Source organism: Aegilops tauschii, chromosome 3, assembly GCF_002575655.3.
Source record: "Aegilops tauschii subsp. strangulata cultivar AL8/78 chromosome 3, Aet v6.0, whole genome shotgun sequence".
NCBI classification, from domain to species: Eukaryota; Viridiplantae; Streptophyta; class Magnoliopsida; order Poales; family Poaceae; genus Aegilops; species Aegilops tauschii.
In genome coordinates, this window is record NC_053037.3 from 413,059,407 (window position 1) to 413,082,584 (window position 23,178).

Genomic DNA, 23,178 nt, shown 5'->3' on the forward strand with positions numbered 1-23,178 from the left:
TTCAGGTTTCTGTGAAATGTAGCCATGATGCAACACTCTAATGCATGAACTAACTAGGATGTGACATCCCTGAACAAGCAAGTAAAGGATACACCTTGAAACGTGAAATACTTACCGCACTGCCGGGATGGGCCAGGGCGTGCCCACGGTCCTCGGTTGTCTCCGGCGGCGTCTCGTTGCCCTTGAAGAGCACCTTCCAGATATCTTCGTGCGTAGTTCTGAAGAACCGTTGCAAGGTCTAGTGCTTGTCCGGATTGAATTCCCATAAATGGCAAGTACGGCTCTGGCATGGAAGGATCCGGCGGACTAGCATCACCTGGATCACATTGACGAGCTTGATGTTCTTGCCTACCATGCTCTGGATGCGCGTTTGCAGTGCTATCAGCTTGTCCGACGAAGACCAATTCAGGCCCTTCTCTAGCTAGGAGGTGAGCCACATTGGGGCTCCGGACTTGAATTCGGGAGCGGCGGCCCAGGTGGCGTCGCGGGGCTCTGTGACATAGAACCACAGTTGCTGCCACCCTTTGACGGTCTCCACAAAGGTACCTTTGGGCCATGTGACGTTGGGCATCTTGCTCACCACGGCACCTCCGCAGTCTGCGTGTTGGCCATCCACCACCTTCAGCTTCACATTGAAGATCTTGAGCCACAGTCCGAAGTGGGGTGGAATGCGGAGGAAGGCCTCGCACACGACAATAAATGCCGAGATGTGGAGGAAAGAATTTAGGGCCAGATCATGGAAATCTAGCCCGTAGTAGAACATGAGTCCGCGGACGAAAGGGTGGAGAGGAAACCCTAGCCCGCGGAAAAAGTGGGGGATGAACACCACCCTCTCATTGGGCTTCGGGGTGGGGACGATCTGCCCCTTGGCCGGAAGCCGGTGGGCGATTTACTTGGCCAGATACCCGGCCTCCTGAAGCTGGGTGATGTCCTTCTCCTTGACAGAGGAGGCCATCCACTTGCCTTGCGCTCCAGATCCGGACATGATCGAGTGTTTTCTTGGGGCGGAAAGGATGAGGACTTGGGCGCTGGAGCTCGAGAATGGGAGGGCAGAGAGAGAGAAGGCGTGGGTGAAAGAAGGGAATCCTTATCTCCTTATAAAGGTAGTGAATATCAAGCGCCTCCCCACTCGCCTTAAAACTCGTCTGTTCCCAAGGGTTGTGCAGACGGCACGGTTGGATTACCCACGCCCGTATTGATGAGAATCTCGAAATAAGGGGACACGATCTCTTCTTTGACAAGACGTGATGGTGAGACCGCGTCTCGAAATATGAAGCGGCAGACTGAAGGACGGTTCGAAATAATGACCGGGTGGTGGTGTGGTGTCACGCTACAAGAAGTTGTCAGCAGATTGGACTCGTGAAATATTATACTCTCTGCGGTTGTGTGTGGTACTTGTTTTGTAGAGTCGGACACGGTCGTTGTGTCCGAAGACTGTGTTGGAGTATTCGGAGAAGGAACCCGCCTTGCAATGCCGAAGACAATTTGCACGCCGGACACCTTGTCATTGAAGCCTGGTGCAGGGGATACTGAGGTAGTCCTGGATTAAGGGGTCCTCGGACGTCCAGACTATGGTACATGGGCCGGACTGATGGGCTGTGAAGATACAAGACCGAAGACTCTCTCCCGTGTCCGGATGGGACTCTCCTTGGCGTGGAAGGCAAGCTTGGCGCCCTGATATGAAGATTCCTTTCTCTGTAACCGACTTGGTACAACCCTAGTCCCCTCCGGTGTCTTTATAAACCGGAGGGCTTAGTCTATAGAGGCAATCATAATCGTAGTCATACGGGCCAGACTTTTAGGGTTTTAGTCATTACGATCTTGAGGTAGATCAACTCTTGTAATACTCATATTCATCAAGATCAATCAAGCCGGAAGTAGGGTATTACCTCCATAGAGAGGGCCCGAACCTGGGTAAACATCGTGTCCCCCGTCTCCTGTTACCATCAACCTTAGACGCAGAGTTCGGGACCCCCTTTCACTCGGGCGCTTAGCTGCGAACTAGATTCTCCTAAGTTTCAAAACATACTCGGAGTGAAGAGCAACCCTCTCACTTGGGGGCTTAGCTGCGACCCCGTACTCGCCTAAGTTTCAAAACTACTCCGAGTGAAGAGCAACCCTCTCACTCGAAGGCTTAGCTGCGACCCCGTACTCGCCTAAGTTTCAAACATACTCCGAGTGAAGGGCAACCCTCTCACTCGGGGGGTTAGCTATGAACCAGATTCGCCTAAGTTTCAAAACATGCTCCGAGTGAAGAGCAACCCTCTCACTCGGGTGCTTAGCTGCGAACCAGATTCGCCTAAGTTTCAAAACATACTCCAAGTGAAGAGCAACCCTCTCACTCGGGGGCTTGCTGCGAACCAGATTCGCCTAAGTTTCAAAACATACTCCGAGTGTAGAGCAATCCTCTCACTCGGGGGCTTAGCTGCGACCCCATACTCGCCTAAGTTTCAAAACTACTCCGAGTGAAGAGCAACCCTCTCACTCGAAGGCTTAGCTGCGACCCCGTACTCGCCTAAGTTTCAAACATACTCCGAGTGAAGAGCAACCCTCTCACTCGGGGGGTTAGCTGTGAACCAGATTTGCCTATGTTTCAAAACATACTCCGAGTGAAGAGCTTCAAAACATACTCCGAGTGAAGAGCAACCCTCTCACTTGGGGGCTTAGCTGCGCACCTGATTCGCCTAAGTTTCAAAACATACTCCAAGTGTAGAGCAATCCTCTCACTCGGGGGGCTTAGCTGCTGTCGGTGTCAAAACCGGCCGATCTCGGGTAGGGGGTCCCGAACTGTGTGTTTAAGGATCAAAGGTAACAGGAGACAAAGGGGGCATTATGTTTACCCAGGTTCGGGCCTTCTTAATGGAGGTAAAACCCCACTTCCTGCTTGATTGTCTTTGATGAGTATAGGGGTTACAAGAGTTGATCTACCTCGAGATCGTAATGGCTAAAACCTAGAAGTCTAGCCTATCTGAATTCTGATGATCCCTATGGACTAAACCCTCCGGTTTATATATACACCAGAGGGGTACAAAGGCGGTTTACCATGGAAGGAAACAATACATCTGGTCTCCAATCTTCCCTCCACGCATCCAGGAGTCCTATCCGAACACGGGGAATAATCTTCCGTTCTATCTTCACGACCCATCAGCCCGGCCCATGCTTGAATAGGCCAGAAACCCGAGGACCCCCGAATCCAGGTCTCCCTCAGTCGCCCCCGAACTTGCCTTCAATGACAACATAGTATCCGACTTATGTCTTCATCTTTGCAAGGCTGGTTCTTCATTGTAGTTCAGACCATGACAGTCCGGTCCTGACCTCTATGTTCTTGTCTTTATGACTTCTTCCTGTTGTCGCTTCGATTTCTGCGCGCCGGATGAATACGAACAGTCCGTGATTTTTTGCAAATAGGCCCCTCATCATGCTTGGACGACATCTATATAAGGAGATTTAGATCCCCAAATGCCATCTCACATCGCGCAAAAGAAAAACCGTCAAGATCAGCTACAAAAAAAGCCTTCCACCATGTCCAGTGCTCCAGGCTCCTCTTCGCGCCCCCATGGCCCTCAAGAGGGCGATTGACATAGTTGCTCAGTGCCTCATCTTCAGCTGAGTCGAGTCCAGACGCAGGGCTATCTTCCCCTCGCAGATCCAGTCTCCGTTCGAGCGGGATTGACCTCAATCGACAACGACGTGATGGCTGAAAATTTCCCCAACGCCAAGGAGGAGAGGGTGTGCTTCGTCCCATTCCTGTTGCGGGGCCTAGGATTTCCAATCCATCCCTTCCTTAGGGGCCTATTGGAATTTTGTGGCATTCAAGCGCACAACCTTACCCCAGGTTCGATTCTGCAAATCTCAGGTTTCGTTGCCCTCTGCGAACTGTTCTTTAGCCATCGAGGCCCATTTTGAACTATGGAGGAAGTTCTTTTGCCTCGTTCCCCGCCATCGAGGAGGCTCCATATTTGAAGTGGGCGGCGCCGAAGTATGGCGTATAGCCGGATCCGGATACCTTATAGGAACTCCCAAGGAGGTATACCCACAGTGGGCTTCGGAATGGATCTATATGGACGACATCCCACTGCCGGACCCAAATCGGCGCGACCTTCCTGAATTTTCCGGTGCTCCTGTAAAGAAGCGCTTCAACTGGCGTCCCCAAAGTCCCAAGGAGGAAGATAGTGTGGAAATAAAAAGGTTGGTCAGCAAGGTCAAATTGCTAGCCCATACCCAGCTGTTGATAATCGAGGTTATGGCTATTGCAATAAAGAGGTGCGTTCAACCTCTCCAGTCCAGAGTAACTCCCTTATGATGTTACAACAGAGAAGATGACGCGTCTCTTTGCAGACGCGAGGGTCTGGATACCCCTGCCGAACTGGCCACGATCTTACCCGATCTGTTCGCTTAAACTGCCGGGAAGGCTATTCCATGTACAACCCCATCGAATGGGTAAGACTTTGATTATCTGTGTTGCTTTGTCACCATCACAGTATACTAACTGAATTTTCTTTTTGTTGTCATAAAACAGTCATGGAGGAAGATGACCGAGGATGTTCGCTGCCCTGCTCCACAGCCAGTGGATCACAACTGCCACGAGGATCCTGGCTTCTACGAGGATCCAGATATATACATAGAGTTCGATGATGGGGTGTTTTATCAAGAGAGCCTTGACGGTTCGGAAGTGGCCATTACAGCCGACTACCCCCGCCTCTATCCCTTCTATATCGTAAGTATTCAAAGAGCTAAAGGAAGTCCCTACTTGCACCTTTGTCCATTGTACTAATCCGTACTTAACAGGATCGGCGCTCGGCAGACCGCACCTCCTCAAGGGCGGCCCCTTCGCAGGGTAGTCGTTCAAAGCGAAAGGAGGCTGGACGCACCGTAGAACCTTCATCATCTTCAAAAAGGCATGTTTATTTGACACGTTCCTAGGCACGAGTCCGGAGTATTAAAGCTCACTTCTATCTTTGATTCAGAAGGAGCACGCGACAAACAGTGGGAAAACGCCATGCTAGCCGAATGTCAACCAATCCGACACCGGACTCATCAGCTAGGACGAGGGCTGATGCAGTGCCACCTCCACTGACACATGAGGATTCGGACGACGTATATATCACAAACTCCGAGGTGGAGAGTGTAATGAATCACCGCCGCCTAAAGGAGGCCATGCGCGCTCCGACTTTTTCCGAGCAAGAGTTTACCACACTTAGGTCGGTGGATGCATATATTCGAGCCGCTCGATACGGACTTGCCAGAGTCACTCAGCTATTTTCAAAGGATATACAGGTAAAAGTTTATGCAATTTTAATAGACATACACTAGTAGTCCCCGAGACGTAAAGCGGTTGATGTCTACTACACAACCTTGTAGACGTTGTTGGGCCTCCAAGTGCAGAGGTTTGTAGGACAGTAGCAAATTTCCCTCATGTGGATGACCTAAGGTTTATCAATCCGTGGGAGGCATAAGATGAAGATGGTCTCTCTCAAACAACCCTGCAACCAAATAACAAAGAGTCTCTTGTGTCCTCAACACACCCAATACAATGGTAAATTGTATAGGTGCACTAGTTCGGTGAAGAGATGGTGATACAAGTGCAATATGGATGGTAGATATAGGTTTTTGTAATCTGAAATTATAAAAACAGCAAGGTAACAAGTAATAAAATTGAGGACAAACGGTATTGCAATGCGTTGAAACAAGGCCTAGGGTTCATACTTTCACTAGTGCAAGTTCTCTCAACAATAATAACATAATTGGATCATATTACTATCCCTCAACATGCAACAAAAAGTCACTAATAGCGGAGAACAAACGAAGAGATTATGGTAGGGTACGAAACCACCTCAAAGTTGTTCTTTCGGATCGATCTATTCAAGAGTTCGTACTAGAATAACACCTTATGACACAAATCAACCAAAACCCTAATGTCACCTAGATACTCCAATGTCACCTCAAGTATCCGTGGGTATGATTATACGATATGCATCACACAATCTCAGATTCATCTATTCAACCAACACAAAGAACATCAAAGGGTGTCCCAAAGTTTCTACCGCAGAGTCAAGACGAAAACATGTGCCAACTCCTATGCATAAGTTCACGAAGTCACGGAACCCGCAAGTTGATCACCAAAACATACATCAAGTAGATCACGTGATATCCCATTGTCACCACAGATAAGTACATGCAAGACATACATCAAGTGTTCTTAAATCCTTAAAGACTCAATCCGATAAGATAACGTCAAAGGGAAAACTCAATCCATTACAAGAGAGTAGAGGGGGAGAAACATCATAAGATCAAACTATAATAGCAAAGCTCGCGATACATCAAGATCGTACCACCTCAAGAACACGAGAGAGAGAGAGAGATCAAACACATAGCTACTGGTACATACCCTCAGCCCCGAGGGTGAACTACCCCCTCCTCGTCATGGAGAGCACCGGGATGATGAAGATGGCCACCGGTGAGGGATCCCCCCTCCGGCAGGGTGCCGGAACAGGGTCCCGATTGGTTTTTGGTGGCTATAGAGGCTTGCGGCGGCGGAACTCCCGATCTAGGTTTCTTTCTGGAAGTTTGGGGTTATACAAGAGGTGTTGGAGTCGGGAACAAGTCAGGGGGGGTCTCCGGGCTGTCCACGAGGTAGGGAGGCGCGCTCTGGGGGGGGGGGGGGGGTGGGCGCGCCCCCACCCTCGTGGGCAGCCCGGGACTCTTATGGCCCATCTATTTTACTCCATGGCCTTCTTCTGATCCAAAAATAAGTTCCGTGAAGTTTCAGGTCAATTGGACTCCGTTTGGTTTTCCTTTTCCGTGATACTCAAAAACAAGGAAAACACAGAAACTGGCACTGGGCTCTAGGTTAATAGGTTAGTCCCAAAAATCATATAAAATAGCATATAAATGCATATAAAACATCCTAGATGGATAATATATAGCACTATGGGTGGAATAGAATATGATGATGGGGGTTGTGTGGAGAAGACAAAAAAGGAGAAAGTCTCACATTGACGCGGCTAATCAACGGGCTAGGGAGATGCCCATCAATTGCTGTCAATGCGAGGAGTAGGGATTGCCATGCAACGGATGCACTAGAGCTATAAATGTATGACAGCTCAACAAAAGAAACTAAGTGGGTGTGCATCCAACTTGCTTGCTCACGAAGACCTAGGGCATTTGACCTTGCTGGAATATACAAGCCAAGTTCTATAATGAATAATTCCCACTAGTATATGAAAGTGACAAAACAAGAGACTCTCTATTATAAAGATCACGGTGCTACTTTGAAGCACAAGTGTGGAAAAAGGATAGTAGCGTTGTCCCTTTTTATTTATCTTTTTTTTTCTTTGGCCTATCCCTTTTTTTGGCCTTTCTTTTTTTTTTGGGACAATGCTCTATTAATGATGATCATCACACTTCTATTTATTTACAACTCAAGGATTACAACTCGATACTAGAATAAAGTATGACTCTATATGAATGCCTCCGGCGGTGTACCGGGATGGGCAATGACTCATGAGTGACATATATGAAAGAATTATGAACGATGGCTTTGCCACAAATACGATGTCAACTACATGATCATGCAAGGAAATATGACAATGATGATGCGTGTCATAATAAATGGAACGGTGGAAACTTGCATGGAAATATATCTTGGAATGGCTATGGAAATGCCATAATAAGTAGGTATGGTGGCTGTTTTGAGGAAGATATAAGGAGGTTTATGTGTGATAGAGCGTATCGTATCACGGGGTTTGGATGCACCGGCGAAGTTTGCACCAACTCTCAAGGTGAGAAAGGGCAATGCAGGGTACCAAAGAGGCTAGCAATTATGGAAGGGTGAGAGTGCGTATAATCCATGGACTCAACATTAGTCATAAAGAACTCACATACTTATTGCAAAAATCTACAAGTCATCAAAAACCAAGCACTACGCGCATGCTCCTAGGGGGATAGATTGGTAGGAAAAGACCATCGCTTGTCCCCGACCGCCACTCATAAGGATGACAATCAAAGAACACCTCATGTTTCAAATTTGTCACACAACGTTTACCATACGTGCATGCTACGGGACTTGCAAACTTCAACACAAGTATTTCTCAAATTCACAACTACTCAACTAGCATGACTCTAATATTACCATCTTCATATCTCAAAGCAATCATAAAGAATCAAACTTCTCATAGTATTTAATGCACTTTATATGAAAGTTTTTATTATATCCCTCTTGGATGCCTATCATATTAGGACTAAATTCATAACCAAAGCAAATTACCATGCTGTTCGAAAAAGACTCTAAAAATAATATAAGCGAAGCATGAGCGTTCTTCTATTTCTTCAAAACAAAACCACCGTCGTTCTCTAAAAGATATAAGTGAAGCACTAGAGCAAACTGCAAACTACTCCGAAAGATATAAGTGAAGATCAATAAGTAGTTGAATAATTATGCAACTATGTGAAGACTCTCTAACATTTAAGAATTTAAGATCTTGATATTTTATTCAAACAGAACTCAAAACAAAAGAAAATAAAATGACTCTCCAAGCAAAACACATATCATGTGGTGAATAAAAATATAGCTCCAAGTAAAGTTACCGATGAACGAGGACGAAAGAGGGGATGCCATCCGGGGCATCCCCAAGCTTAGGCTCTTGGTTGTCCTTGAATATTTCCTTGGGGTGCCTTTGGCATCCCCAAGCTTAGGCTCTTGGCACTCCTTATTCCATAGTCCATCGATTCCTTACCCAAAACTTGAAAACTTCACAACACAAAACTTAACAGAAAACTCGTAAGCTCCGTTAGTATAAGAAAATAAAACCACCACTTAGGTAATGTTGTGAACTCATTCTAAATTCATATTGGTGTAATTTCTACTGTATTTAAACTTCTCTATGGTTCATACCCTCCGATACTACTCATAGATTCATCAAAATAAGCAAACAACACAATGAAAACAGAATCTGTCAAAAACAGAACAGTCTGTAGTAATCTGTATCAAACATATAATTATGTAACTCCGACAATTCTGAAATAAGTTGCTGGACCTGAGGAATTTGTCTATTAATCTTCTGCAAAAAGAATCAACCTAATATCACTCTCCAGTAAAAAGTTGTAGCTATTCTCGTGAGCGCTAAAGTTTCTGTTTTTTACAGCAAGATCACAAAAACTTCACCAAGTCTTCCCAAAGGTTCTACTTGGCACAAACACTAATTAAAACATAAAACCACATCTAAACAGAGGCTAGATAAATTATTTATTACTAAACAGAACAAAAAAGGAAGAAACAAAAATAAAAATGGGTTGCCTCCCAACAAGGGCTATCGTTTAACGCCCCTAGCTAGGCATGATGATTTCAATGATGCTCACATAAAAGGTAAGAATTGAAACATAAAGAGAGCATCATGAAGAATATGACTAGCACATTTAAGTCTAACCCACTTCCTATGCATAGGGATTTTGTGAGCAAACAACTTATGGGAACAATAATCAACTAGCATAGGAAGGCAAAACAAGCATAACTTCAAAACTTTAAGCACATAGAGAGGAAACTTGATATTATTGCAACTCATACAAGCATATATTCCTCCCTCATAATAATTTTCAGTAGCATCATGAATGAATTCAACAATATAACCAGCACCTAAAGCATTCTTTCATGATCAACAAGCATAGAATTTTTATTACTCTCCACATAAGCAAAATTCTCATTCGGAATAGTGGGAGTATCATAAGAAACTCGAATACTATAAATTGTTTCCATATTAAAAGAGTAATGTTTAGAAAAAGGGTAATCATAATCATGACAAGTTTTATAAATATAATCATCACTACTTTTTATAGCATAAGTTTCATCGCAATAATCATCATAAGTAGCAACTTGGTTCTCATCATAATCAATTGAAACCTCTTCCAAGATAGTGGAATCATCACTAAATAAAGTAATGACCTCTCCAAATCCACTTTCATATTTATCACAATAAGATTCAACATCCTCCAAAATAGTGGGATCATTACTTTCTAAAGTTGACACTTTTCCAAACCCACTTTCGTCAATATAATCATCATAAGTAGGAGGCATGCTATCATCATAATCAATTTGCTCACCAAAACTTGGGAGGCTAAAAATATCATCTTCATTAAACATAGCATCCCCAAACTTGGGACAAAGATTAATTGCAGCAGATATATTCTCAAACATGCCATTCTCATCAAACGTAGCATCCCCAAGCTTGGGCCTTTTCATATCATAAGCATAATCACTCTCATCATTAATAGTATGGATAGCACCAATAGTATAACAATTATCATCATCACATTGAGTAATAGGAGCAACATCATTTGGGATGGATACCTTTCTACCTTTGCTTCTCCGTCTCTTCTTTTTCTTCTTCACATCATGTGTGGGTTTAACCCTCTCTTTTGAGCTCCATATTAATGAGATTGGTTGAATTGAAAGCTCCTCCTCGTTACCTGATTCATCATAAGAAATAATAGGAGGATATTGGGAAGTCTCTTCCCTTTCATTAGTATTCTCTTCATTGTCTATTTGTTTTCTTGTCTTTATGTAATTGGCAATATAAGGATTTTCAATGCAATTCACCGCACAATACATAAAAATTCCTTCTTGATCAAAATCAAGAAATCTATCAAGATTAAATTTTGGAATACCCTCAGTTATACGTTTCATTTCTTCATACCCCAAAAGAAGACTAAGCTCCTTATGATGCTCAAGACTAAGCTACTTATGATGCTCAAGGGTAATGAGTAATAGCGTTGGAGCTTTAAATGACCATGTTCATTGCAAAGTTCACAAGGATGACGATAAATATTGAATCTTTCAGCACAATCATCTAGCCTTTCTTGCAACCACTTAGTTTCCAAATACTTATGACTCTTGCAAAATCTATCTTCCCTATTTGGTGTGTACTTGCAAGCTCTATGTATTCCACAAAAGTTGACATGCTTATAAGAGACATTTTCATCATGACTAGTGCAATCATCATTAGTACTATGGATATTCAAAGAATTCATACTAACAACATTGCAATCATGCTCATCATTCAAAGATTTAGTGCCAAACAATCTAATGCATTCTTCCTCTAGCAATTGAGCACAATTATCGGAATCCTTATTTTCATGAAAGATATTAAAAAGATGAAGCATATGAGGCTCCCTCAATTCCATTTTTTTGTAGTTTTCTTTTATAAACTAAACTAGTGATAAAACAAGAAACTAAAAGATTTGATTGCAAGATCTAAAGATATACCTTCAAGCACTCACCTCCCCGGCAACGGCGCCAGAAACTGCTTGATGTCCACTACACAACCTTGTAGACGTTGTTGGGCCTCCAAGTGCAGAGGTTTGTAGACAGTAGCAAATTTCCCTCAAGTGGATGAGCTAAGGTTTATCAATCCGTGGGAGGCGTAGGATGAACATGGTCTCTCTCAAACAACCCTGCAACCAAATAACAAAGAGTCTCTTGTGTCCCCAACACACCCAATACAATGGTAAATTGTATAGGTGCACTAGTTTGGTGAAGAGATGGTGATACAAGTGCAATATGGATGGTAGATATAGGTTTTTGTAATCTGAAATTATAAAAACAGCAAGGTAACAAGTAATAAAAGTGAGCACAAACGGTATTGCAATGCGTTGAAACAAGGCCTAGGGTTCATACTTTCACTAGTGCAAGTTCTCTCAAAAATAATAACATAATTGGATCATATTACTATCCCTCAACATGCAACAAAGAGTCACTCCAAAGTCACTAATATCGAAGAACAAACGAAGAGATTATGGTAGGGTACGAAACCACCTCAAAGTTATTCTTTCGGATCGATCTATTCAAGAGTTCGTACTAGAATAACACCTTAAGACACAAATCAACCAAAACCCTAATGTCACCTAGATACTCCAATGTCACCTCGAGTATCCATGGGTATGATTATACGATATGCATCACACAATCTCAGATTCATCTACTCAATCAACACAAAGAACTTCAAAGAGTGCCCCAAAGTTTCTACCGGAGATTCAAGACGAAAACATGTGCCAACCCCTATGCATAAGTTCACGAAGTCACAGAACCCGCAAGTTGATCACCAAAATATACATCAAGTAGATCACGTGATATCCCATTGTCACCACAGATAAGCACATGCAATACATACATCAAGTGTTCTCAAATCCTTAAAGACTCAATCCGATAAGATAACTTCAAAGGGAAAACTCAATCCATTACAAGAGAGTAGAGGGGGAGAAACATCATAAGATCCAACTATAATAGCAAAGCTCGCGATAAATCAAGATCGTACCACCTCAAGAACACGAGAGAGAGAGAGAGAGAGAGAGAGATCAAACACATAGCTACTGGTACATACCCTCAGCCCCGAGGGTGAACTACTCCCTCCTCGTCATGGAGAGCGCCGGGATGATGAAGATGGCCATCGGTGAGGGATCCCCCCTCCGGCAGGGTGCCGGAACAGGGTCCCGATTGGTTTTTGGTGGCTACAGAGGCTTGCGGCTGCGGACCTCCCAATCTAGGTTTCGTTCTGGAAGTTTGGGGTTATATAAGAGGTGTTGGAGTCGGGAACAAGTCAGGGGGGCCTCCGGGCTGTCCACGAGGTAGGGAGGCGCGCTCTGGGGGGGGGGGGGGGGTGGGCGCGCCCCCACCCTCGTGGGCAGCCCGGGACTCTTATGGACCATCTCTTTTACTCCATGGCCTTCTTCTAATCCAAAAATAAGTTCCGTGAAGTTTCAGGTCAATTGGACTCCGTTTGGTTTTCCTTTTCTGCGATACTCAAAAACAAGGAAAAACAGAAACTGGCACTGGGCTCTAGGTTAATAGGCTAGTCCCAAAAATCATATAAAATAGTATATAAATGCATATAAAACATCCTAGATGGATAATATAATAGCATGGAACAATCAAAAATTATAGATACGTTGGAGACGTATCAGCGGTGAACCCAACCGATTTAAGGATCGATATTGCCTGCAGGTTCTCAAAGAGAAGAACACTGCGCTAGCCCAGGAGCTGAAGACAAACCAAACTCAGCTTAATGTCGTCACCGCCGAACTAGGGAAATGAAAAAGGCTGCAGTGAACACATCCAAGGGGAAAAAACATGAGGAGGAAAAAGTTAAACAATCCGAACACATAGAGAGCTTAAAAGCTCAGTTATCGGCCGCTCAGAAAGAAAATCAGAAATTGAAGGGTGGCATGTTCGGTATGTCTTCCTGCCTCTTTTTTATTTAAAACCGCCCTAGGGGCTCATGTTTAGTCCATAATTCGAAATGCCATGACTCTGTTGCTGCAGGTCTGTTAACTGGTCGGCCGGAAGAAGAAGTATCCGGATTTCAGGGTGACGTGCTGAAGGAACTGTCCGTGGTACATGCTTGTGCTCTCAAAGCCATGAGGAGTATGGTCAAGGCATTATGGCCAGCCGATACCCCTCCAGAAAGCATGGAGGGTTTAGCAAACCTGTTCAGAGGTGCCCGGCGCCGGTTTGAGCTATGGAAGTCATCTGCCTGTTGTGAAGGCGCACGAGAAGCCTGGGCCATGGTGAAAACACGTTCCACCAAACTAGACCCAAATCATATGGCCCGAGTGGGACCACGGGGACCAGACGGGAAAGAAATTCCAGTGAATTTGGTGTATGACCAAGTAATGATAGCTGCGAAGTATTCGCAGGAAGACTGTAGATTAGATAGTCTTATAGATGGAATAGATAAGGAATAGGTATTTGATTCAATGTATTGATGTACTTTATGATCAACCTGTACCTTTATCCGAACATGTGGAAAGTTTGTCATCGCGGGCTATCGGCTTTAACCTCCGAACCAAAATGGTGTAGTGTTTCTGGATACTTATTCGAAATGGAATGAGGCATTCACTATGTCTGAAAACCAGGCAACCCAGTCATTGTGCTCGAACAGACAAAAAAATTTAGTTCGGAGTGTATGTTATATTACATACGTAAGAAACATCTTCCAAGGAGAATAGTTCCGTTAAGGGTTCCTTTCCTTGGGTTGGCATGCTTTAATTATGCGCGCACGGGCTTTGGCCCGGAGTACGGAAAAAGCTATCCTATATGTTTGAAGAGTTACCAGAATGTAACCATTTGTCATTTGGTTGCCAACCAATTATTCTCTTAATAACGCTATCTTTCGGCTTCACCCGTTTGAGGTATAGGTCCGGATTATCCGGTTGTAACAATCGCAGAGGTGCTCCCTTTACGCCCTAGCCGAATAATTCGGGAACGTAGGGCATAAACACAGGAGCAAGGTAACCTAGCTTGGCAAAAACTTAAGTCATAGAGGTGCATATAATGGCGAAAAGAGTGTATCTGAACAAACGACATATGTATTATGAGCTCCAGGCTTTGAATAATAATACGCTTCTATTAAAGAAGCCCCCAGGTGTCGTGGGGTATATACATTTTACGATGTACACCCCATAAGTGTTCGGCTTATCCGAACATACCCTGGGAATCGTACGAAAATGAGAAAATAGAAAGAAATGAAGAAGAGAAAAAACGAAAAAAGGAACATGACCAAACTTATGCGTAGAATCTTCGGAGGCGAGCAGCGTTCCATGGGTTCGGCTCTAGGCAATTGTCCGATGCATTACGAAGGCGATGGGCCCCTCCTGTGAGAACTTCATCTATGATAAAGGGGCCATCACATTTTGGTTTGAGCTTGTCCTTCTTCTTCTCCGGGAGGCGTAGAACGAGCTCGCCGACATTATAAGTATTGGCCCGCACCTCTCTGCTTTGGTTCTCCGAGCCTGTTGTTGATAGAATGCAGAACGGGCTTTTGCAATATCGCGCTCCTCCTCAAGGCCGTCTAGGTCATCCTGCTGATCGAGCTCGGCTTCTCTCTCTTCATGCATGCGCACTCGAGGTGAGTCATGAATAATGTCGCAGGGCAAGACAGCCTCTGCGTCGGCACCATGAAAAAGGGTGTGTATCCGGTCGTGCGATTGGGCGTGGTCTGCAGTCCCCAGAGTACGGAATCAAGTTCCTCGACCCAATGTTTATCTGAATCCCGTAGGGATCACACTAGTCTGGGTTTGATGCCGCTCATTATCAGGCCATTAGCCCGTTGAACTTGACCATTTGTTTAAGGGTGATATACGAAGGCGTAATCGAGCTTAATGCACAGGTTAGCACACCAATTTTTTTACCTCATCTGCTGTGAAGTTAGAGCCATTGTCAGTAATGATGTTGTGTGGGACACAATAACGGTGTACAACACCGGATATAAAGTTGATCACCGACCCAGCTTCAGTCGTTTTTACTGGTTTGGCCTCTATCCACTTGGTGAATTTATCCACCATAACCAGCAAATATTTATTCTTGTGGCTTCCCCTTTAAGGGGTCCAACCATATCTAGCCCCTAGACCGCAAAAGGCCAAGTAATGGGGATTGTTCTTAGGGCAGTGGGCGGCATATGAGTTTGGTTGGCGAAAAGCTGACATCCTACACAGCGCTGTACAAGGGCCTGTGCGTCTGCTCGGGCCGTTGGCCAAAAGAAACCTGTACGGAAGGCCTTAATTACTTACGAGGGCCCAAGCCGCGGCATGATGGCCACTGAGATCAACATGTATTTCGGCCAAGAGCTGTCGTCCCTCCTCTCGGAGATACATCTTTGAAGAACTCCAGTATTACTTTTTTTGTAGAGTTCACCTTCGTGAAATTTGTAGGCTTTAGAGCATCGAACTATGCGACGGGCCTCATTCTGGTCATCAGGGAGCTCCTGCCTATTAAGGTAGGCCAGGAAGGGTTCGGTCCATTGGGCAATGACAGCCATGATTACATGGGCGGAAGGTGTCATTTCAATGCGTGAACCCCTGATGATATCAGAATTGTGTTCGGCGTCTGGGGGTATGATCGGCGCCAGACTAGCATTTCCGCTCTCGTCCTGGCATACCACGGATGGCTTGAAGAGCCTTTCCACAAAGGTGTCAGGTGGGATGGGGTTGCGTTTTGCGCCCATTCGAGCGAGGATATCTGCTGCCTGGTTACTTTCTCGAGCAATGTGATGGAACTCGAGCCCCTCAAACCGAGCGGATAATTTGAGTACGGCGTTTCGGTATGCTGCCATCTTTGGATCTTTTGCATCGAGTTCTCCATTTATTTGGGATATTGCGAGGTTTGAATACACACGCACCTCTAGGCGTTGTATGCCCATAGAAACAACCATTCGGAGACCATGCAATAGTGCCTCATATTTGGCTGCGTTGTTGGAGTCCGTATACATGATTTGTAATACGTAGCGGACTGTGTCCCCTATAGGGGATGTTAAGATGACACCAGCCCCCAGTCCGGCTAACATTTTAGAGCCGTCGAAGTACATTACCCAGTTTGAGTATGTGCTGTACTCTTTAGGGAGTTCGACTTCTGTCCATTTGGCGACAAAGTCGGCCAACACCTGAGATTTAATAGCTCGGCGTGGCTTATATGTTATTTCAAATGGTAAGAACTCGATGGCCCATTTGGCTATGCAGCCGGGGGCGTCCCGATTATTTATGATGTCATTGAGTGGTACTTCGGATGCCACCGTGATCGAACACTATTGAAAGTAGTGCCGCAACTTCCAGGATGCCATGAAGACCTCATACGCTATCTTTTGATAGTGTGGGTATCGAGATTTGCATGGTGTAAGGACCGCCGATACATAGTACACTGGTTTCTGGAGTGGGAATTTGTGTCCCTCTTCCTCTCGTTCGACGACGAGTACAGCGCTCACCACCTGGCGAGTCACAGATATGTAGAGCAACACAGGTTCGCCAACGTTTGGTGCGGCAAGGATTGGGTTGCTTGCTAACAAAGTTTTTATTTCTTCCAATCCAGATGTAGCCGCATCCGTCCATTCAAAATGGTCGGTGCGTCGGAGCAGTCGATAAAGTGGCAGCGCCTTTTCTCCCAATCTGGAGATAAAGCTGCTCCTGCTAGCTTTTGGACCTGCTTTAAGTCTGTTGTTAGTGCCAATTGTGACAGGGCTCGGATTTTGGCTGGGTTCGCTTCTATTCCTCTATTGGAAACAATTAACCCCAGTAGTTTTCCGGCTGGCACGCCGAAGACACTTTTTTCCGGATTGAGCTGTATGTCATATGTTCGGAGGTTTTCGAATATTAGGCGTAGATTATCCACCAATGATTCGACATGTTTAGTATTGATGACGACATCATCTACGTATGCCTCCACTGTCTTGCGAATTTGCTTCTCCAGGCATGTTTGAATCATGCGTTGGTAAGTGGCGCCAGCATTTTTTAGCCTGAAAGGCATAGTGTTGAAGCAGAAAGGCCCATGTAATGAATGCCATTTTGGCCTGGTCGGACTCCTTCATCTTAATTTGATGGTATCCGGAGTATGCGTCGAGGAAACACAATGGGTCGTGCCCTGCAGTCGCGTCGATGATTTGGTCAATGCGGGGCAGTGGGAAGGGGTCCTTAGGGCAAGCCTTATTAAGGTCTTTGAAATCGACACAAAGGCGCCAGGATTTATCCTTCTTCGGCACCATCACCAGGTTGGCTAGCCAGTTCGGGTGCTTGATTTCTTTAATGAATTCGGCCTCAAGTAGTTTGGCTAGCTCCTCCCCCGTAGCTTGTCATTTGGGAATCGCCGCAGCGTCTGCTTGACTGGTTTGAACCCCTTTATGATATTGAGGTTGTGTTCGGCCAGTCTGCATGGGATCCCGGGCATGTCCGAAGGGTGCCAGGCGAAGATATCCCAATTTTCATGCAGGAACGCTCGTAGGGTGGCGTCGACCGTCGAGTGCACTTGAAATTTGACTATTTCATTGGCTGGTTTGAAAGAGGTGGATTTGGGCCTCTTGTCGAGGATTACGTTGTCTTCGTCCACTATGGAATGCAGAGTGGTTAGCTCCTCGGCTGCGAGGGCCTCGGATAGTGCCTCGAGGGCCAAGGATGTAGTTTTGTTTTCGGCGCGGAGTGCTATATCCGGATCACTGGTGATAGTGATAACTCCGTTGGGCCCTGGCATTTTGAGCTTCATGTACCCATAATGGGGTATGGCTTGAAAGCGCGTTAAGGCGTCTCGCCCCAATAGGGCGTGATATCCGCTATTGAAAGGTGCCACCTGGAAGAGTAACTCTTCGGACCTGTAGTTCTCCGGTGTGCCGAATACTACATCAAGTTTAATTTTCCCCGAGCTTCGTGCTTCTCGACTGGGGATAATGCCTCGAAAGATGGTGCAGCTTTGCTCAATTGCATTTGTTGAGCGTATCTTCATAGATGAGGTTTAGTCCGCTGCCACCGTCCATGAGCACTTTAGTGAGTCGAAAGCCATCCACAATTTGATTTAAGACCAAGGCGGCTAGTGCTCGAACTGATCGGGCCCTTGGTTCGTCATCGGCGGTGAAAGTTATTGCCGTATCGTTCTAAGGATTTATTGCGGCTACTTGGTTAACTTCAGCGAGGTCACGTAGCGCCCTTTTGCACCGATTATTTGAAGAAAAGGTCTCAAAGACCATAAAGACATTGAGATTGTCATCCTTTGAAGAGTGCTTCTCTGGGGCAGTGTTGGTGATGATTGCCTCGCCGCTCTTAGCCACCTGCCGGAGTACCCAACATGCCCGAAGGCTATGCATTGGTTCGTTGTTTGGTGTTGTGTGTATTTGATAGGGCTTGTCGAGCAGTTCGTCGAGGACGGTTCTATGTCTCGTGAAGGGCTTGGTTTTCTCGTCAATAGGGTGATGATCGGGTGCCCCATAAGGGTGCATCCTTTTTGCCCATCCGGTGGGCTTCTTAAAGGCAGGAGGATCCCACCGGGTTGTCTGGGCTTTCCAGATGCTTTCCATTGCGCAGCACTTCTGTACTATGTGTGCCAAATCTGCAAAGTGCAGTATGCGGTTGAGGACATTGAGAATTCCCTCGTCCATACAGTTGCGGCAAAAAACTAAAACCGCGTTGTCGTCGCAGCAATCTTTAATCTCGTTTTTAACAAGGAGGAACCTGGCCCAGAAGTGATGGACCGTTTCCTGAGGTTGTTGTCATACATACATTATGTCACATATGTCTGGAGGACCTGAATTGTTTGGGGAATATTGCTTGTGGTGGGTGGGTGGGCTAAAATCCAAATTCTGACCCACTATTGGATCTGGAGTTTGAGGAATCTCCAAGGTCACAAGTTCAGGATCAGTAAGGTCCAGAAGACTTCCGGACTTAATGCCCGATCCTATGTTCGGAGGACATGAAGTCTCTTCCCGAGGATGGGTATCCGGCTCATAGGGCTTAGAAATCCAAACATAGCTGGTGTTTAATTTGGGGGGAGAGGCGTTCTCAGCTCGTTCCTCAACAACCGCTACCAGGTGGGTGACCAGCGGGGACTTGATTTCCCTATGGTCGGGTTTAAGCCCATTACGATCATAGTCGGTTGCGACCCCCAGGGCGGCAATGCGATCTAGCAGCTCATTCAAGGACGAGACATCTGCTGGATCCATCTTTTCGGAGTGTTCAAGGCTGACATGGAGATGATGTTTGGCGATTGTGGGGGCCGCCGCCAGCTTGACGGCCGGACGAGCGCCCACGGTAAAACCGCCGAGATGGAGGACCTGTCCTGGAGTTAGGGCCCCTCCAGAAGTAATATCGTCGTTAATGACAAGGCGAGCCATCGATCCTTCTGTCGACAACACAAAGGAACTTTCAATGAAAGCACTAATGTCGGTGTCAAAACCGACCGATCTTGGGTAGGGGGTCCCAAACTGTGTGTCTGAGGATCGAAGGTAACAGGAGACAAAGGGGACACGATGTTTACCCAGGTTTGGGCCCTCTTAATGGATGTAAAACCCTACTTCCTGCTTGATTGTCTTTGATGCGTATAGGCTTAGATGCCGGGCGAGGCGCTTTGCTGGCAGGTACCCTCCTGCTCAAAGCTCAGCCCCTTCTCCCTGTACTCCTTTGAGGTACATCCTCATCGTCATCATCTGGAAGCTGGATAACATTTGTCGGCACTGCAAAAAACTCGACAGTAAGATTTCAGTCGCCCAGCAAAACAGTTGATAGAGTAAAAGCATGACTATGGGATCATACCTGCCTGAGAAGTGGCTGCGTCTGCGGTCTCTTCATCACACTACAAGAATCAGGAACTTTGCCGTCTGCCGTGGCTGACGGCAAAGGCATGCATGGCGGATGGCAAAGGCCTTTGCCGTCAGCCAACAGACGGCAACACGTCTGACTGAACAAACTATGGCAAAGGGCACTTTGCCGTCTGCTGGCGGACGATAGAGATGCAAAGGTCTTTGCCGTCCGCCAGCAGACGACAAAGGACCTGGATGGCACACGTGGCAGCTGTCGGCGTTCTGGGAAAGGGGGTCCCCAGACTTGCCTGCGTGCGGCCCACGGCGTGGCTCTGCGAGCGGGCCCATATGGCCCATCTTCACCAACAAGCACTCAAGACCCTCCCGAGGGGCCAAGCCTCGTGAGGCGGACGACACAAGACCTCCTCGGGAGCGGCCCCCAGGTTGGCTCGCGAGGGGCGGAGAGACCAAGCAAGGCAAACCTCGCGAGGCTTTCGTGACGTGAGCCATGACGATCAAGATCAGGCGGGCGCCAGGCGGGCGCCAGCGCGCACAGTGTCCTTGTTTCCTCTTTTGTGCTAAGTAGGCAAGCGCAGGCGCGGAGTACCGAGGCGTCAAGCAAAGGTTTCCTTATCAGTGCAACAAGACCAAGACTAGCGGGACGGCAAGACGGAGGACACCATGGAGCCCAAGGCGGCGTCACCACTAGAGCCTTTTGCAGGCGAAGACTGCTTTTGTCAGGATAAGTTGTACTAGCTGCCCCTTTCAAATTGGCCATTGTTGGCTCCCTTCCCGCTCAATATTTGGGAAGAGGACCCGGGCCTCTATAAATAGGGCTAGCCACCACAGTAGGAGGCATCGGATCCTCATCCGCTAGAGCTAGTCTAGAACTCATCTTCACACCCACCAAGCACAAGAACAGCCCGCCTCAGGAGGCTGTTCGTCCCATTGTACTGTTCATCCTCAGCCCAAGAGGCAATCCACCACCACCACACTGGAGTAGGGTATTACACCACAACGGTGGCCCGAACCAGTATAAATCTTGTGTCCTGTGTGTTGCGAGTTCGCCTAGTTAGCCCTTGAGATCTGAGCGAAGCTACGATGTGGATCGGTAGGGGGAGATCTTCGTGCGCACCCCAGTGTTCGAACCATGAGGGTTTTGCCGAAGCCCGTGATCTAACATTTGGCGCGCCAAGTATGGGTGCACCGGAGCTGCTTCCTCACCAGTTGATCCGCCGACTCTCCGCGGTTCCGATGACCGGCGACCCGAGGGCTGACGCCGACCGCTGGGCAGCCTGGCCTGCCCGGGCGGCGCCACCTGCCCAGGAAGACCTCAACCCCGCGCTCCAAGCGGCACGGGAACCACCTAACGCCGCTGGGCATGGGCGGCGGGCCAGTCGCCGTCCCCCCTTACTCCACGACAAGCGCGAGCCACTGCAAGGGCCGCAAGCCATGCCGCGGCAACGGTGCCACACACCCGGCAGGAGTAGGCGAACATGCGGGCTGCACTCATAGTGGCGCGGGAGCTGCTGCGATGCCGACTGATGGAGAGCGCCCGGGATGCGCTGTTGGAACGCGTCGCCGAGCTACTGGACGCAGCGGCCACGGGAGTGCCGCCCTTCTGCTATCAGCTCACGCCTCAGGCGGCGGCTGGATCCCACGGCGGGCTTCGCCGTGCCCGCGTACTCCCAGGTGCGCCCGGGGGCCTTGTCGACATCAACGCGATCCACGGTGGGGGGCGCTCTGTTGCGCCCGCACCACCTAGACGGGTGCAGGCACGAGCGTTGCCGCACACGGCCCCATCGGAGCACTGCCCTACCATCCTCAGGACGGCGTGGCAGGCCGGGAGACATGGAGCGTGAGGCACTTCGGCGAGGTCTTCGGGGCAGCGGCCTCGGAGGCCTACATGCCCCGCATGATGGACCAGGAGTACACGCAGGAGGACGACCCCGGCTCGTTCCTCAGACCAGGCTGGGAGGAGGAAGCGCCGGGAGCTGAAGCCTTCCAGGAGCCGCCAGAGAGCCCCACCGACCGCGCCATCGACAATAGATACAGGGTACCACTAATCCCTCAGGGACAAGCTTACGCTAACCATGAGTCACAGGTGAACCAGGTCATAGCACCAGGCGATGGTTCCGGCATGACGATGGCCGCCCCATCAGGAGAAACCCAATAGGGGCTGCGCGGGAGGAGCCAGGAGCAAGGCCCCTCCCCACGACACACGGAGCAAGGCGTTACCTGGAGGTAGGCCCTCTGCCGGGGAGGCGCTGGCGAGCCCTACCCCAGCAGAGGACCCGTGGACGCCGAGGGCGTCCCCTCTGCCCCTTTGGTGTCGTCCTGGTCTCCGGTCGTCCCAACGGTGGTAGAGCGTGGCGCAAGGCGGGGCCCTCGTGTGGCGATATGAAGAAAGGCTCACGCCTGTGAAGATCACCGCCCGTGACACTCTCACGTAATAACGAGTGGGGCTGTACATGCCCCGGAGTCTCAGGAGTGCCGCCCTCGGGCCTCGGGGGCTCCCTCCCACGTCCTAGTGGCAGCACTTAGCTCCGCGCTGGTGAGAAGACTCGAAGACAAGAAGACTAGACTAGGCACCGGACGCGGCCATTTGCTTTGGATCTCTTTTCTGTAGCCTTGCCTTCTAGATTTGGATTTGAGTTGAAGTTGAATTTTCATTGATGCGTGCGGGGGGTGCCTTTTCTCGTTCAAGCGGTTTCTTTCTATTTGGTTCTTGCCTTATCTCGGGACTTACGCTCGCTGCCTCCCCCTCGCGGGGTCCTCGCGAGTAGGGCTGGGCGCAGCATACGCGCCACGTGCGTCGACACCACGATCGGCGCCTGATTCTCGCGAGGCCCTCTCTGGCGAATCAACAGGCTCTTCAGGAGTTCCTCGAGAGCTCACGACCTCCCAAACCACTGCGGGGCTCGCCCAGGCTAAGTTCAAACAGCTGGGAAGTGCGGGAATCAATCGGACATGTCACTCGCTCCATCGCCTTCGGACGCGTCGCTGGCATCGTCGTCACCTTCGCCGGCATCATCGTCGCCTTCAACGGCGCCGCCATCACCGTCGTCAATCACATCGCCCTCATCTGCCATGACCACCACCGCGTCGTCTTCGGAAGCAAAGGCCCTGACCAGCGCGTCCACGT